This window comes from Pseudophryne corroboree, chromosome 11 (genome assembly GCF_028390025.1).
Source record: "Pseudophryne corroboree isolate aPseCor3 chromosome 11, aPseCor3.hap2, whole genome shotgun sequence".
NCBI classification, from domain to species: Eukaryota; Metazoa; Chordata; class Amphibia; order Anura; family Myobatrachidae; genus Pseudophryne; species Pseudophryne corroboree.
In genome coordinates, this window is record NC_086454.1 from 179,201,986 (window position 1) to 179,214,303 (window position 12,318).

At 35.3% G+C, this 12,318-nt stretch overlaps 11 non-coding genes across 11 annotated transcripts; all 11 read right to left on the minus strand.

The window, feature by feature from the left end:
* Nucleotides 1-318: 318 nt before the first annotated feature.
* TRNAS-UGA (transfer RNA serine (anticodon UGA)) lies at nucleotides 319-400 on the minus strand. The gene has a single exon. It is a non-coding gene; the product is annotated as a tRNA-Ser (tRNA).
* Nucleotides 401-1,480: 1,080 nt separating this feature from the next.
* Nucleotides 1,481-1,562, minus strand: TRNAS-UGA (transfer RNA serine (anticodon UGA)). The gene has a single exon. It is a non-coding gene; the product is annotated as a tRNA-Ser (tRNA).
* A 1,080-nt stretch (nucleotides 1,563-2,642) lies between these two features.
* Nucleotides 2,643-2,724, minus strand: TRNAS-UGA (transfer RNA serine (anticodon UGA)). The gene has a single exon. It is a non-coding gene; the product is annotated as a tRNA-Ser (tRNA).
* Nucleotides 2,725-3,804: 1,080 nt separating this feature from the next.
* Nucleotides 3,805-3,886, minus strand: TRNAS-UGA (transfer RNA serine (anticodon UGA)). Its single transcript has one exon. It is a non-coding gene; the product is annotated as a tRNA-Ser (tRNA).
* Nucleotides 3,887-4,966: 1,080 nt separating this feature from the next.
* Nucleotides 4,967-5,048, minus strand: TRNAS-UGA (transfer RNA serine (anticodon UGA)). Its single transcript has one exon. It is a non-coding gene; the product is annotated as a tRNA-Ser (tRNA).
* Nucleotides 5,049-6,128: 1,080 nt separating this feature from the next.
* Nucleotides 6,129-6,210, minus strand: TRNAS-UGA (transfer RNA serine (anticodon UGA)). The gene has a single exon. It is a non-coding gene; the product is annotated as a tRNA-Ser (tRNA).
* A 1,080-nt stretch (nucleotides 6,211-7,290) lies between these two features.
* TRNAS-UGA (transfer RNA serine (anticodon UGA)) lies at nucleotides 7,291-7,372 on the minus strand. Its single transcript has one exon. It is a non-coding gene; the product is annotated as a tRNA-Ser (tRNA).
* A 1,080-nt stretch (nucleotides 7,373-8,452) lies between these two features.
* TRNAS-UGA (transfer RNA serine (anticodon UGA)) lies at nucleotides 8,453-8,534 on the minus strand. Its single transcript has one exon. It is a non-coding gene; the product is annotated as a tRNA-Ser (tRNA).
* A 1,080-nt stretch (nucleotides 8,535-9,614) lies between these two features.
* On the minus strand, nucleotides 9,615-9,696 carry TRNAS-UGA (transfer RNA serine (anticodon UGA)). Its single transcript has one exon. It is a non-coding gene; the product is annotated as a tRNA-Ser (tRNA).
* Nucleotides 9,697-10,776: 1,080 nt separating this feature from the next.
* TRNAS-UGA (transfer RNA serine (anticodon UGA)) lies at nucleotides 10,777-10,858 on the minus strand. Its single transcript has one exon. It is a non-coding gene; the product is annotated as a tRNA-Ser (tRNA).
* A 1,080-nt stretch (nucleotides 10,859-11,938) lies between these two features.
* On the minus strand, nucleotides 11,939-12,020 carry TRNAS-UGA (transfer RNA serine (anticodon UGA)). Its single transcript has one exon. It is a non-coding gene; the product is annotated as a tRNA-Ser (tRNA).
* Nucleotides 12,021-12,318: the final 298 nt, after the last annotated feature.

A 12,318-nucleotide genomic window follows, 5' to 3' on the forward strand; every position in this document is an offset into this window, starting at 1 on the left:
TATGTAGGTGAGCTAAGCTGAGATTGAGAACTCAATTCTTAAACATAACATGCTTTGATTCTCTTCATCTTGAATGCATTTAGTTTTTAAACCAGCTTGAAAAGCAAATGGATTTTGAGTCCATCACCTTAACCACTCGGCCACAACTACCTTAATGTTGTTTCACTGACAAGCTGTGTGCAAAATCAATGTTTTCCTTTTTTGGTAGCTTTTACAGTAAGTTAAATTTTGGGAAATGTAAAAGCTACTTTAGTTTCATGGAAAATAAAGTTATCAAGGACAAATGAGCTTAGCTTTCTACATGCATAAAAAGAAGTACGTAGCTGGCAGGATTTGAACCTGCGCGGGGAAACCCCAATGGATTTCAAGTCCATCGCCTTATCCACTCGGCCACAACTACCTGACCTCAATTGGATGGTGCTATTTGGAAATCAAAACATTTTTCCTGTTGGCAGAAATATCTGATACATTTTATTTTAATTTGCTTCAATATTAATATGTAAACTTTGTGAAATATAATAGCTAGTATAGTTTAATGTCAAATATAGGTGTCAAGGACTTTTGATCTTGTACTAAATTAATTAGAAATCAGAGCCTTTAACATCACACCATGCCAACACTAGTGCTCATGAACTGTATTGTACATTTTACTGACATTTTATCAAATAATAATCATTTAAAATATATTAGGTTTTTTATTGGTCTATTCCACAGGTTCTCAAACTTGGTTCTCAGAACCCCACACAGTGCATGTTTTGCAGGTCTCCTCGCAGAACCACAAGTAAATAATTAGCTCCACAAGTGGACTTTTTAAAATGTGTCAGTGAGTAATTAATACACCTGTGCACCTGCTGGGTTACCTGCAAAACATACACTATGTGGGGTCCAGAGGACTGAGTTTGAGAACTTATGGTCTATTCCTTAATAAAGTTTGGAATTAGAACAACTGACACTGCACAATTAATAGTTTGTTGATTAACAGACATTATTTCTTACCTTTCATTACATCTCTACAGCTGTAAATCCAGATAGAAAGAATCTGCATGCACAAGTTGCCACTGAGAAACATTTATACAAGGTCACAAGCATGTACATAGAATGCAGGAAGACACTGTCTGAGATTATATGGTTTTAAAAGAAGTCCATTGTAAAACAGGATATATATGTAGGTGAGCTAAGCTGAGATTGAGAACTCAATTCTTAAACATAACATGCTTTGATTCTCTTCATCTTGAATGCATTTCGTTTTTAAACCAGCTTGAAAAGCAAATGGATTTTGAGTCCATCACCTTAACCACTTGGCCACAACTACCTTAATGTTGTTTCACTGACAAGCTGTGTGCAAAATCAATGTTTTCCTTTTTTGGTAGCTTTTACAGTAAGTTAAATTTTGGGAAATGTAAAAGCTACTTTAGTTTCATGGAAAATAAAGTTATCAAGGACAAATGAGCTTAGCTTTCTACATGCATAAAAAGCAGTACGTAGCTGGCAGGATTTGAACCTGCGCGGTGAAACCCCAATGGATTTCAAGTCCATCGCCTTAACCACTCGGCCACAACTACCTGACCTCAATTGGATGGTGCTACTTGGAAATCAAAACATTTTTCCTGTTGGCAGAAATATCTGATACATTTTATTTTAATTTGCTTCAATATTAATATGTAAACTTTGTGAAATATAATAGCTAGTATAGTTTAATGTCAAATATAGGTGTCAAGGACTTTTGATCTTGTACTAAATTAATTAGAAATCAGAGCCTTTAACATCACACCATGCCAACACTAGTGCTCATGAACTGTATTGTACATTTTACGGACATTTTATCAAATAATAATCATTTAAAATATATTAGGTTTTTAATTGGTCTATTCCACAGGTTCTCAAACTTGGTTCTCAGAACCCCACACAGTGCATGTTTTGCAGGTCTCCTCGCAGAACCACAAGTAAATAATTAGCTCCACAAGTGGACTTTTTAAAATGTGTCAGTGAGTAATTAATACACATATGCACCTGCTGGGTTACCTGCAAATCATACACTGTGTGGGGTCCAGAGGATTGAGTTTGAGAACTTATGGTCTATTCCTTAATAAAGTTTGGAATTAGAAAAACTGACACTGCACAATTAATAGTTTGTTGATTACCAGACATTATTTCTTACCTTTCATTACATCTCTACAGCTGTAAATCCAGATAGAAAGAATCTGCATGCACAAGTTGCCACTGAGAAACATTTATACAAGGTCACAAGTATGTACATAGAATGCAGGAAGACACTGTCTGAGATTATATGGTTTAAAAAGAAGTCCATTGTAAAACAGGATATATATGTAGGTGAGCTAAGCTGAGATTGAGAACTCAATTCTTAAACATAACATGCTTTGATTCTCTTCATCTTGAATGCATTTCGTTTTTAAACCAGCTTGAAAAGCAAATGGATTTTGAGTCCATCACCTTAACCACTCGGCCACAACTACCTTAATGTTGTTTCACTGACAAGCTGTGTGCAAAATCAATGTTTTCCTTTTTTGGTAGCTTTTACAGTAAGTTAAATTTTGGGAAATGTAAAAGCTACTTTAGTTTCATGGAAAATAAAGTTATCAAGGACAAATGAGCTTAGCTTTCTACATGCATAAAAAGCAGTACGTAGCTGGCAGGATTTGAACCTGCGCGGGGAAACCCCAATGGATTTCAAGCCCATCGCCTTAACCACTCGGCCACAACTACCTGACCTCAATTGGATGGTGCTACTTGGAAATCAAAACATTTTTCCTGTTGGCAGAAATATCTGATACATTTTATTTTAATTTGCTTCAATATTAATATGTAAACTTTGTGAAATATAATAGCTAGTATAGTTTAATGTCAAATATAGGTGTCAAGGACTTTTGATCTTGTGCTAAATTAATTAGAAATCAGAGCCTTTAACATCACACCATGCCAACACTAGTGCTCAAGAACTGTATTGTACATTTTACGGACATTTTATCAAATAATAATCATTTAAAATATATTAGGTTTTTCATTGGTCTATTCCACAGGTTCTCAAACTCGGTTCTCAGAACCCCACACAGTGCATGTTTTGCTGGTCTCCTCGCAGAACCACAAGTAAATAATTAGCTCCACAAGTGGACTTTTTAAAATGTGTCAGTGAGTAATTAATACACCTGTGCACCTGTTGGGTTACCTGCAAAACATACACTATGTGGGGTCCAGAGGACTGAGTTTGAGAACTTATGGTCTATTCCTTAATAAAGTTTGGAATTAGAACAACTGACACTGCACAATTAATAGTTTGTTGATTACCAGACATTATTTCTTACCTTTCATTACATCTCTACAGCTGTAAATCCAGATAGAAAGAATCTGCATGCACCAGTTGCCACTGAGAAACATTTATACAAGGTCACAAGCATGTACATAGAATGCAGGAAGACACTGTCTGAGATTATATGGTTTAAAAAGAAGTCCATTGTAAAACAGGATATATATGTAGGTGAGCTAAGCTGAGATTGAGAACTCAATTCTTAAACATAACATGCTTTGATTCTCTTCATCTTGAATGCATTTCGTTTTTAAACCAGCTTGAAAAGCAAATGGATTTTGAGTCCATCACCTTAACCACTCGGCCACAACTACCTTAATGTTGTTTCACTGACAAGCTGTGTGCAAAATCAATGTTTTCCTTTTTTGGTAGCTTTTACAGTAAGTTAAATTTTGGGAAATGTAAAAGCTACTTTAGTTTCATGGAAAATAAAGTTATCAAGGACAAATGAGCTTAGCTTTCTACATGCATAAAAAGAAGTACGTAGCTGGCAGGATTTGAACCTGCGCGGGGAAACCCCAATGGATTTCAAGTCCATCGCCTTAACCACTCGGCCACAACTACCTGACCTCAATTGGATGGTGCTACTTGGAAATCAAAACATTTTTCCTGTTGGCAGAAATATCTGATACATTTTATTTTAATTTGCTTCAATATTAATATGTAAACTTTGTGAAATATAATAGCTAGTATAGTTTAATGTCAAATATAGGTGTCAAGGACTTTTGATCTTGTACTAAATTAATTAGAAATCAGAGCCTTTAACATCACACCATGCCAACACTAGTGCTCAAGAACTGTATTGTACATTTTACGGACATTTTATCAAATAATAATCATTTAAAATATATTAGGTTTTTCATTGGTCTATTCCACAGGTTCTCAAACTCGGTTCTCAGAACCCCACACAGTGCATGTTTTGCAGGTCTCCTCGCAGAACCACAAGTTAATAATTAGCTCCACAAGTGGACTTTTTAAAATGTGTCAGTGAGTAATTAATACACCTGTGCACCTGCTGGGTTACCTGCAAAACATACACTATGTGGGGTCCAGAGGACTGAGTTTGAGAACTTATGGTCTATTCCTTAATAAAGTTTGGAATTAGAACAACTGACACTGCACAATTAATAGTTTGTTGATTAACAGACATTATTTCTTACCTTTCATTACATCTCTACAGCTGTAAATCCAGATAGAAAGAATCTGCATGCACAAGTTGCCACTGAGAAACATTTATACAAGGTCACAAGCATGTACATAGAATGCAGGAAGACACTGTCTGAGATTATATGGTTTTAAAAGAAGTCCATTGTAAAACAGGATATATATGTAGGTGAGCTAAGCTGAGATTGAGAACTCAATTCTTAAACATAACATGCTTTGATTCTCTTCATCTTGAATGCATTTCGTTTTTAAACCAGCTTGAAAAGCAAATGGATTTTGAGTCCATCACCTTAACCACTCGGCCACAACTACCTTAATGTTGTTTCACTGACAAGCTGTGTGCAAAATCAATGTTTTCCTTTTTTGGTAGCTTTTACAGTAAGTTAAATTTTGGGAAATGTAAAAGCTACTTTAGTTTCATGGAAAATAAAGTTATCAAGGACAAATGAGCTTAGCTTTCTACATGCATAAAAAGCAGTACGTAGCTGGCAGGATTTGAACCTGCGCGGGGAAACCCCAATGGATTTCAAGTCCATCGCCTTAACCACTCGGCCACAACTACCTGACCTCAATTGGATGGTGCTACTTGGAAATCAAAACATTTTTCCTGTTGGCAGAAATATCTGATACATTTTATTTTAATTTGCTTCAATATTAATATGTAAACTTTGTGAAATATAATAGCTAGTATAGTTTAATGTCAAATATAGGTGTCAAGGACTTTTGATCTTGTACTAAATTAATTAGAAATCAGAGCCTTTAACATCACACCATGCCAACACTAGTGCTCATGAACTGTATTGTACATTTTACGGACATTTTATCAAATAATAATCATTTAAAATATATTAGGTTTTTTATTGGTCTATTCCACAGGTTCTCAAACTTGGTTCTCAGAACCCCACACAGTGCATGTTTTGCAGGTCTCCTCGCAGAACCACAAGTAAATAATTAGCTCCACAAGTGGACTTTTTAAAATGTGTCAGTGAGTAATTAATACACATATGCACCTGCTGGGTTACCTGCAAATCATACACTGTGTGGGGTCCAGAGGATTGAGTTTGAGAACTTATGGTCTATTCCTTAATAAAGTTTGGAATTAGAACAACTGACACTGCACAATTAATAGTTTGTTGATTACCAGACATTATTTCTTACCTTTCATTACATCTCTACAGCTGTAAATCCAGATAGAAAGAATCTGCATGCACAAGTTGCCACTGAGAAACATTTATACAAGGTCACAAGTATGTACATAGAATGCAGGAAGACACTGTCTGAGATTATATGGTTTAAAAAGAAGTCCATTGTAAAACAGGATATATATGTAGGTGAGCTAAGCTGAGATTGAGAACTCAATTCTTAAACATAACATGCTTTGATTCTCTTCATCTTGAATGCATTTCGTTTTTAAACCAGCTTGAAAAGCAAATGGATTTTGAGTCCATCACCTTAACCACTCGGCCACAACTACCTTAATGTTGTTTCACTGACAAGCTGTGTGCAAAATCAATGTTTTCCTTTTTTGGTAGCTTTTACAGTAAGTTAAATTTTGGGAAATGTAAAAGCTACTTTAGTTTCATGGAAAATAAAGTTATCAAGGACAAATGAGCTTAGCTTTCTACATGCATAAAAAGCAGTACGTAGCTGGCAGGATTTGAACCTGCGCGGGGAAACCCCAATGGATTTCAAGCCCATTGCCTTAACCACTCGGCCACAACTACCTGACCTCAATTGGATGGTGCTACTTGGAAATCAAAACATTTTTCCTGTTGGCAGAAATATCTGATACATTTTATTTTAATTTGCTTCAATATTAATATGTAAACTTTGTGAAATATAATAGCTAGTATAGTTTAATGTCAAATATAGGTGTCAAGGACTTTTGATCTTGTGCTAAATTAATTAGAAATCAGAGCCTTTAACATCACACCATGCCAACACTAGTGCTCAAGAACTGTATTGTACATTTTACGGACATTTTATCAAATAATAATCATTTAAAATATATTAGGTTTTTCATTGGTCTATTCCACAGGTTCTCAAACTCGGTTCTCAGAACCCCACACAGTGCATGTTTTGCTGGTCTCCTCGCAGAACCACAAGTAAATAATTAGCTCCACAAGTGGACTTTTTAAAATGTGTCAGTGAGTAATTAATACACCTGTGCACCTGTTGGGTTACCTGCAAAACATACACTATGTGGGGTCCAGAGGACTGAGTTTGAGAACTTATGGTCTATTCCTTAATAAAGTTTGGAATTAGAACAACTGACACTGCACAATTAATAGTTTGTTGATTACCAGACATTATTTCTTACCTTTCATTACATCTCTACAGCTGTAAATCCAGATAGAAAGAATCTGCATGCACCAGTTGCCACTGAGAAACATTTATACAAGGTCACAAGCATGTACATAGAATGCAGGAAGACACTGTCTGAGATTATATGGTTTAAAAAGAAGTCCATTGTAAAACAGGATATATATGTAGGTGAGCTAAGCTGAGATTGAGAACTCAATTCTTAAACATAACATGCTTTGATTCTCTTCATCTTGAATGCATTTAGTTTTTAAACCAGCTTGAAAAGCAAATGGATTTTGAGTCCATCACCTTAACCACTCGGCCACAACTACCTTAATGTTGTTTCACTGACAAGCTGTGTGCAAAATCAATGTTTTCCTTTTTTGGTAGCTTTTACAGTAAGTTAAATTTTGGGAAATGTAAAAGCTACTTTAGTTTCATGGAAAATAAAGTTATCAAGGACAAATGAGCTTAGCTTTCTACATGCATAAAAAGAAGTACGTAGCTGGCAGGATTTGAACCTGCGCGGGGAAACCCCAATGGATTTCAAGTCCATCGCCTTATCCACTCGGCCACAACTACCTGACCTCAATTGGATGGTGCTATTTGGAAATCAAAACATTTTTCCTGTTGGCAGAAATATCTGATACATTTTATTTTAATTTGCTTCAATATTAATATGTAAACTTTGTGAAATATAATAGCTAGTATAGTTTAATGTCAAATATAGGTGTCAAGGACTTTTGATCTTGTACTAAATTAATTAGAAATCAGAGCCTTTAACATCACACCATGCCAACACTAGTGCTCATGAACTGTATTGTACATTTTACTGACATTTTATCAAATAATAATCATTTAAAATATATTAGGTTTTTTATTGGTCTATTCCACAGGTTCTCAAACTTGGTTCTCAGAACCCCACACAGTGCATGTTTTGCAGGTCTCCTCGCAGAACCACAAGTAAATAATTAGCTCCACAAGTGGACTTTTTAAAATGTGTCAGTGAGTAATTAATACACCTGTGCACCTGCTGGGTTACCTGCAAAACATACACTATGTGGGGTCCAGAGGACTGAGTTTGAGAACTTATGGTCTATTCCTTAATAAAGTTTGGAATTAGAACAACTGACACTGCACAATTAATAGTTTGTTGATTAACAGACATTATTTCTTACCTTTCATTACATCTCTACAGCTGTAAATCCAGATAGAAAGAATCTGCATGCACAAGTTGCCACTGAGAAACATTTATACAAGGTCACAAGCATGTACATAGAATGCAGGAAGACACTGTCTGAGATTATATGGTTTTAAAAGAAGTCCATTGTAAAACAGGATATATATGTAGGTGAGCTAAGCTGAGATTGAGAACTCAATTCTTAAACATAACATGCTTTGATTCTCTTCATCTTGAATGCATTTCGTTTTTAAACCAGCTTGAAAAGCAAATGGATTTTGAGTCCATCACCTTAACCACTTGGCCACAACTACCTTAATGTTGTTTCACTGACAAGCTGTGTGCAAAATCAATGTTTTCCTTTTTTGGTAGCTTTTACAGTAAGTTAAATTTTGGGAAATGTAAAAGCTACTTTAGTTTCATGGAAAATAAAGTTATCAAGGACAAATGAGCTTAGCTTTCTACATGCATAAAAAGCAGTACGTAGCTGGCAGGATTTGAACCTGCGCGGGGAAACCCCAATGGATTTCAAGTCCATCGCCTTAACCACTCGGCCACAACTACCTGACCTCAATTGGATGGTGCTACTTGGAAATCAAAACATTTTTCCTGTTGGCAGAAATATCTGATACATTTTATTTTAATTTGCTTCAATATTAATATGTAAACTTTGTGAAATATAATAGCTAGTATAGTTTAATGTCAAATATAGGTGTCAAGGACTTTTGATCTTGTACTAAATTAATTAGAAATCAGAGCCTTTAACATCACACCATGCCAACACTAGTGCTCATGAACTGTATTGTACATTTTACGGACATTTTATCAAATAATAATCATTTAAAATATATTAGGTTTTTAATTGGTCTATTCCACAGGTTCTCAAACTTGGTTCTCAGAACCCCACACAGTGCATGTTTTGCAGGTCTCCTCGCAGAACCACAAGTAAATAATTAGCTCCACAAGTGGACTTTTTAAAATGTGTCAGTGAGTAATTAATACACATATGCACCTGCTGGGTTACCTGCAAATCATACACTGTGTGGGGTCCAGAGGATTGAGTTTGAGAACTTATGGTCTATTCCTTAATAAAGTTTGGAATTAGAACAACTGACACTGCACAATTAATAGTTTGTTGATTACCAGACATTATTTCTTACCTTTCATTACATCTCTACAGCTGTAAATCCAGATAGAAAGAATCTGCATGCACAAGTTGCCACTGAGAAACATTTATACAAGGTCACAAGTATGTACATAGAATGCAGGAAGACACTGTCTGAGATTATATGGTTTAAAAAGAAGTCCATTGTAAAACAGGATATATATGTAGGTGAGCTAAGCTGAGATTGAGAACTCAATTCTTAAACATAACATGCTTTGATTCTCTTCATCTTGAATGCATTTCGTTTTTAAACCAGCTTGAAAAGCAAATGGATTTTGAGTCCATCACCTTAACCACTCGGCCACAACTACCTTAATGTTGTTTCACTGACAAGCTGTGTGCAAAATCAATGTTTTCCTTTTTTGGTAGCTTTTACAGTAAGTTAAATTTTGGGAAATGTAAAAGCTACTTTAGTTTCATGGAAAATAAAGTTATCAAGGACAAATGAGCTTAGCTTTCTACATGCATAAAAAGCAGTACGTAGCTGGCAGGATTTGAACCTGCGCGGGGAAACCCCAATGGATTTCAAGCCCATCGCCTTAACCACTCGGCCACAACTACCTGACCTCAATTGGATGGTGCTACTTGGAAATCAAAACATTTTTCCTGTTGGCAGAAATATCTGATACATTTTATTTTAATTTGCTTCAATATTAATATGTAAACTTTGTGAAATATAATAGCTAGTATAGTTTAATGTCAAATATAGGTGTCAAGGACTTTTGATCTTGTACTAAATTAATTAGAAATCAGAGCCTTTAACATCACACCATGCCAACACTAGTGCTCATGAACTGTATTGTACATTTTACTGACATTTTATCAAATAATAATCATTTAAAATATATTAGGTTTTTTATTGGTCTATTCCACAGGTTCTCAAACTTGGTTCTCAGAACCCCACACAGTGCATGTTTTGCAGGTCTCCTCGCAGAACCACAAGTAAATAATTAGCTCCACAAGTGGACTTTTTAAAATGTGTCAGTGAGTAATTAATACACCTGTGCACCTGTTGGGTTACCTGCAAAACATACACTATGTGGGGTCCAGAGGACTGAGTTTGAGAACTTATGGTCTATTCCTTAATAAAGTTTGGAATTAGAACAACTGACACTGCACAATTAATAGTTTGTTGATTACCAGACATTATTTCTTACCTTTCATTACATCTCTACAGCTGTAAATCCAGATAGAAAGAATCTGCATGCACCAGTTGCCACTGAGAAACATTTATACAAGGTCACAAGCATGTACATAGAATGCAGGAAGACACTGTCTGAGATTATATGGTTTAAAAAGAAGTCCATTGTAAAACAGGATATATATGTAGGTGAGCTAAGCTGAGATTGAGAACTCAATTCTTAAACATAACATGCTTTGATTCTCTTCATCTTGAATGCATTTAGTTTTTAAACCAGCTTGAAAAGCAAATGGATTTTGAGTCCATCACCTTAACCACTCGGCCACAACTACCTTAATGTTGTTTCACTGACAAGCTGTGTGCAAAATCAATGTTTTCCTTTTTTGGTAGCTTTTACAGTAAGTTAAATTTTGGGAAATGTAAAAGCTACTTTAGTTTCATGGAAAATAAAGTTATCAAGGACAAATGAGCTTAGCTTTCTACATGCATAAAAAGAAGTACGTAGCTGGCAGGATTTGAACCTGCGCGGGGAAACCCCAATGGATTTCAAGTCCATCGCCTTATCCACTCGGCCACAACTACCTGACCTCAATTGGATGGTGCTATTTGGAAATCAAAACATTTTTCCTGTTGGCAGAAATATCTGATACATTTTATTTTAATTTGCTTCAATATTAATATGTAAACTTTGTGAAATATAATAGCTAGTATAGTTTAATGTCAAATATAGGTGTCAAGGACTTTTGATCTTGTACTAAATTAATTAGAAATCAGAGCCTTTAACATCACACCATGCCAACACTAGTGCTCATGAACTGTATTGTACATTTTACTGACATTTTATCAAATAATAATCATTTAAAATATATTAGGTTTTTTATTGGTCTATTCCACAGGTTCTCAAACTTGGTTCTCAGAACCCCACACAGTGCATGTTTTGCAGGTCTCCTCGCAGAACCACAAGTAAATAATTAGCTCCACAAGTGGACTTTTTAAAATGTGTCAGTGAGTAATTAATACACCTGTGCACCTGCTGGGTTACCTGCAAAACATACACTATGTGGGGTCCAGAGGACTGAGTTTGAGAACTTATGGTCTATTCCTTAATAAAGTTTGGAATTAGAACAACTGACACTGCACAATTAATAGTTTGTTGATTAACAGACATTATTTCTTACCTTTCATTACATCTCTACAGCTGTAAATCCAGATAGAAAGAATCTGCATGCACAAGTTGCCACTGAGAAACATTTATACAAGGTCACAAGCATGTACATAGAATGCAGGAAGACACTGTCTGAGATTATATGGTTTTAAAAGAAGTCCATTGTAAAACAGGATATATATGTAGGTGAGCTAAGCTGAGATTGAGAACTCAATTCTTAAACATAACATGCTTTGATTCTCTTCATCTTGAATGCATTTCGTTTTTAAACCAGCTTGAAAAGCAAATGGATTTTGAGTCCATCACCTTAACCACTTGGCCACAACTACCTTAATGTTGTTTCACTGACAAGCTGTGTGCAAAATCAATGTTTTCCTTTTTTGGTAGCTTTTACAGTAAGTTAAATTTTGGGAAATGTAAAAGCTACTTTAGTTTCATGGAAAATAAAGTTATCAAGGACAAATGAGCTTAGCTTTCTACATGCATAAAAAGCAGTACGTAGCTGGCAGGATTTGAACCTGCGCGGGGAAACCCCAATGGATTTCAAGTCCATCGCCTTAACCACTCGGCCACAACTACCTGACCTCAATTGGATGGTGCTACTTGGAAATCAAAACATTTTTCCTGTTGGCAGAAATATCTGATACATTTTATTTTAATTTGCTTCAATATTAATATGTAAACTTTGTGAAATATAATAGCTAGTATAGTTTAATGTCAAATATAGGTGTCAAGGACTTTTGATCTTGTACTAAATTAATTAGAAATCAGAGCCTTTAACATCACACCATGCCAACACTAGTGCTCATGAACTGTATTGTACATTTTACGGACATTTTATCAAATAATAATCATTTAAAATATATTAGGTTTTTAA